This window comes from Dendrobates tinctorius, unplaced genomic scaffold, assembly GCF_039654945.1.
Source record: "Dendrobates tinctorius isolate UK_male_01 unplaced genomic scaffold, ASM3965494v1 ptg000028l, whole genome shotgun sequence".
NCBI classification, from domain to species: Eukaryota; Metazoa; Chordata; class Amphibia; order Anura; family Dendrobatidae; genus Dendrobates; species Dendrobates tinctorius.
In genome coordinates this window covers 48,556,856-48,562,351 of record NW_027361696.1, presented here as the reverse complement: position 1 = coordinate 48,562,351, position 5,496 = coordinate 48,556,856, and positions in this window count along the sequence as shown.

Here is a 5,496-nt window from a genome sequence, read left to right as displayed (position 1 = left end):
GGGGGTTTGATTTACTATTTATGGCGGTTTTTATGTTTGGCGGCTGTCAGACGCTAAAAGACGCTTTTTATTGTAAAAATAGTTTTTGCATCACCACATATTGTGAGCTATAATTTTTCCGTATTTTGACCCACCGAGTCATGTGAGGTCTTATTTTTTGCGGGACGAGTTGACGTTTTCATTGGTAACATTTTCGGGCACATGACATTTTTTGATCGCTTTTTATTCCGATTTTTGCGATGCAGAATGAACAAAAACCAGCGTTTCATGAATTTCTTTTGGGGGGTGCGTTTACACCGTTCCGCATGCGGTAAAATTGATAAAGCATTTTTATTCTTCGGGTCAGTACGGTTACAGCAATACCTCATTTAGGTCGTTTTTTATGTTTTGTCGGTTTTTTGCAATGAAAACAATTTTATATAAAAAATAATTATTTTTGTATCGCTTTATTCTGAGAGCTATAACTTTTTTATTTTTTTGCGGATGATGCTGTATAGTGGCTCGTTTTTTGCAGGACAAGATGATGTTTTCAGCGGTACCATGGATATTTATATGCGTCTTTTTGATCGCGCGTTATTGCACTTTTTGTTCGGTGGTATGATAATAAATCATTATTTTTTGCTTCGTTTTTTATTTTTATTTTTTAAGGGGTTCGCTAAAGGGGTTAACTAATGGGACAGTTTTATAGGGCGAGTCGTTATGGACGCGGCGATACCTAATATGTGTACTTTTATTGGTTTTTTTTTTATTTTGAAAAAATGGATTTATTGGGGAATATTTTTTTTTTTTTTACTAATTTATTTGGGATTTTTTTAAAATTATTTGTAACACTTTTTTTTTTTTTTTTACTTTATTACCTTGTCCCATGTGGGACATCACTGTCCTGTGACAGATCGCTGATCTGTCACATAACAGATCACGGTGACAGATTAGCAATCTGTCACAGGCAGTTCTGCAGACTTCCTCATGCCTGCGCTTTGCAGGCAGTAAGGAAGTCAGCTCCCTACAGGCCCCCGAAGGCCCCTGTCACCATCTTGGATCCGGGGGCCTGTAGGGAAAGAGACCCCCGCAGCAGCGCTGCACATTGCGCTGCTGTGGGGGGCTCAGGGAAGCAAGGAGGGAGCCCCCTCCCTGCCGATGCTTCCCTTTAACCCCCAATACACCGCGATCGCGTTTGATCGCGGTGTACAAGGGGTTAACGTGTCGGGGGCAGTCCGTGACCGCCCCTGAAACATTGTGCCGGGTGTCAGCTGTGATAATCAGCTGACACCCGGCCGCAATCAGCGGCGCTCACCACGTGGGCGCCGCTGATCGCTGGGACGTAATATTCCGTCCATGGTAATTAGGTCCAGGGTCACATGGACGGAATATTACGTCCATTGTAGGTAAGGGGTTAAATCAATTGAAGCAAGTATTGACTGTCTCTGGTCCAAGCATTCTGTTCCCTCATGTAAAACTGTGAAACTATCAAGCTCATTGCCTACTTGTAAGAAGAGCTCATCAATTGTAAGCTTTCATCCATGCACTATTCCTGTGTGAAACAAGTCTATAACCAGATCCTGTACTATTTAGGGTTGATGCCCTAAAACACATTATAAGAACCAACACTTTTACATTCTAGTCCAGGTCCCGGAACAGGAGTATGACAATAACCAAGACAAGTATGAACAAGTATTAACAATAGAAGCTTCACGCATTTCAAGAGTGGGAAAAGGGCATATTCCGCAGATGTTTTTCAGGTGCAGGTGACATAAGTGAGGGAGTTATTAACTATAGGGAAGAAAGGGGAAGATCTCATTCAAATATAACTTTAAGAGAATAGACAGGCTGCCAAGGAGCCATGATAACCAAATAAAAGCATAAAGGGGATATAAAGCTAAAAAAAATATTCATGCTAAAATAACCACAAGACTAACACATCACAAATCATACGACATACCCTAAAGTAAGGGAAGATGACGTATACACACCAACTACATGTGGAACACATACTGACAAACTCAATGGAACAGTGGCCACAAAGATCATCATGTAGTCAAATATTTAACCATAAGTGTATGCGAACATTTTTGGGGTATTTTATTCGCATCATGAAACTAATACATTTTTCTATTTATTTTATGATTCTTGTGCTTTTTTATATGAATTTATGAAGTTTTTAATTGTGTTTTTTCCTAAACTAATTGAGAGGCATTTGATTTACATTATATATGCCTATCTTGTGATCTCAACATTTACTGAGAGAGTTATGGAGTTTGCACATGCTGAAGTGGAAACACCAGATTTAGTTAAATGGAAACAGAAAGGTTTCAAAGGTTTTCATGATCAGTAAGGTTATTAATGGTCGTCTGAGGAAGGTTTTGCTGTTGAATGCTCTAGGTCAGATCATCCTGATCAGTTGCTGGCAACTCCTGTGTAATGCCAGATCAAGAACTTACCGATGTGATCGAGGGGAGACAAGTCTGGAGATGCTGCAGGCTATGGTGGCATGTGTAGGTCACTCAGGCTGCTCACAGTAGCAACAGCAACATGTGGCCTAGCGTTTCTACGTTGAAAAAAACCTCATGGAACACTTTCAGATTCCCTCATGAAGGTTTCTTTATGGCATTGACCACTTGGTCTCCAGATCAATCTATGGCTCTCATTACATCTAGCAGAATAACAGAAGAGTGTTACTCACCGCTATAGAGGACAAACCTCCATTCCACCCTTCATTGCTACCTTGCTCTGCACCACGACAGTCTTTGAGGTCAATGGAACATCTGTAGCTGGACTTCTCTCTCATCGCCCGAATTTGCCTTCTGATGGCTTAACTAGACACTGTGTGAGGCTTTAGGTTGTGTATGTGTTTAATATCACTATCAGGACTGAATGGATCTCTCTCCAACATTCTTATAATCCAGTGAGACCATGTAGCAATACTTTGAAGAGGACTTCACGAAGGGACAACACACAGGTCCTACTCCTGGGAATAGGGCGTGAGTTTCCATGAGGTAAAGTAGCTGGAACCTTCTAGTCTTTTTTCCAGGTTTTCTAACAGCTCAACGTTACATTTACTTGGTGGTGGAACCAGTGGTGCTACCATCTCCTTAAAGTGTCCCAGGAGTCATTTTTCAAAACAACAACACCAGGACACATGCTGCTTTTGTTCCTGGCAGCCAATTAATGAAATCAGTGGCTCACTTCAAATCTCTACCCCAGAAGAGGAAAAAGCGTTTTTGCTCTGGGCATTTATCAACCAACCTTTCCAGTCGAGAAACATGAAAATGGAATTAGCCTAAGGTTTTTTTGCTTGAAGGCATTACTTCCTGCTTAATTTTATGACAAATGTTTCATATTGCTATGGAAAAGATATAATAAAAATATCAAGGGTCTAAAGTTTACAGAATAACAATATACTAGATTTCCATTTGTCGAGAAGGACCCAATATTGTTCTGTATGAGATGCTAAGATGAACAACGACCCTATACTTGCTGAAAACAAAGAAAACAAAGAGAACGGCTCCAATGAGAAAAATGGTCAATGTCGCCTTAATAAATGCTTAGAATGTTTAGAACATTTACTTTAATATATTTGGTTTGATATGAAAAGTATCCGAGACGCAATTTCAAACAGCTTAGAAAGTTAATTTAGAAATGAGGCTACAACAAAAAGAAATAAAGAGAAATAAAGGATTAAATGAATAGAAAATTTTCTATAGAAAAAAAATCTAAAGTCCAGCCACAAGACTTGGGATTTTACTGTTTTTTCTGGCTATCTGCCATAAGGAATTTCCTTACTCAATATTGACCAATTAAGCAAAGCAGATACATAAATTAATTTTAAGTTATTAATGGATCATTTTATCTGAAATAAATCAACATTGTCTGATCTCGTACAGATAGCTACTATATTTAATAATACAAACTTGTTTCCTCCAAATTTGAGAGTAAAATGGGAAATGGAGGTGCGTCTTGCAGTCCGAATGTAGCTTACCCAGGGAGTCGGAGTAGTGGAGCGAGGTCACAGGAGACAGGGTCCCTGCTGCAGGAAGTCGGTGGTGGCAGTGGAAGTGGGACGATGCTTCGGGCCCTGGGCTGAAAGGAGGGGTGTCGGTGGTGACTCAGGAGCAGAGTTTTCGCTCTGTGCATTAATTTACTGGCAGTTGGCTTCAGTAAATGGCCGCCGGAAGTGGCGCATGTGCAGATTGGGAACTCGGCTGAGCCGAAATCTCAATCTGCGCATGTGTCGGCTTCAGTGACACCCCAGTATTGACCTCCATTTTTTCAGGAAAAAAAGTGTCTTATGGTCAGGTATGTCTTATAGTCCGCAAAATACAGTAAGTCAGTTTTGTCCATGTGTGGTCTAGTCCTAAATAGGAAAAAACAGAAGACCAATAACCAAGGTTTAAATACTTTCTTGTCATTTCTAATAAGCAAATTGTCATTATCGACTCTTTATCGAGCCTTTCCATATGACTTAGGGCAAAAGCCAAATCAGAATCTTAATTTGCAGACGTGGTTTTTTTAAGATCGCTGCTTTCAATAGGTGGCACTAGAGTTCTAGTCCTCTTCTTCTGTGAAGAGACAATTTTTATATTTATTTTTCCCAGAGGAGCATGCATGGCTTATGTCTCCTCACTCTGACATGCCATTCTTGGCTTGTCACTCTCCACAAGGAGAAACGTTACCCCTTATATCCTAGGTTAAAGACATCTTTTCTATAAGGCCTCTTTCACACTTCAGTTTTTTACAATCAGTCACAATCCGCCAAGTTTTGAAAAAAACGGATCCGCAATTTTTTTTTGAGGATCCGTTTTTTTCCCCATTGACTTCCATTATTGGCGGATTGTGACGGATTGCCGTCCGTTGCATCCGTTTTTTTTGCGGATCCGCCAAAAGTTGCTGTCCGTCACCATCCTCAAAGATTTCAAAATGGAGCTTGCAACGTTTTTTTCTCTGGCGGATCCTCCAGACACTGTTTTAACCCAAAATTCTTTCTGGGTGCCTGACAACAAAAAATTCTCTCTCTCTCTCTCTCTCTCTCTCTCTCCTTTTCCAGGCTGCGATTCCTTTAAAATTCTTTATTTGTCGGATCCGTCAAAAAAACGGACGGGTGGCATCCGTTGTCATCAGTTCTACAACGGATCCGCCATCCGTCCTTTTGGCGGATTATGACTGATGCAAAAAACTGAAGTGTGAAAGAGGCCTAAGACAGAAAAATGAAGACATTTCAATGAACATGTTAATGAACATATATGTTAATAAGTATATAACAAAGTAATTCATCAATTAAATAAAATATTATGATAAACTATGACAAGTCTCTCAATTTTTAAACTTTATTATGTAAATTAAAAACAATAGTTTGCTTTATATTTCATTACAGTATTAAATGAATGGAAGAATTACAAATAATAAATCAGGAAAAGTAAAAAATTAATCTAATCAAACAAAAAATTATTTTCTTCAAAATAATATTGCATTTAAAATTTGAAACATATATGTGAAGATTTT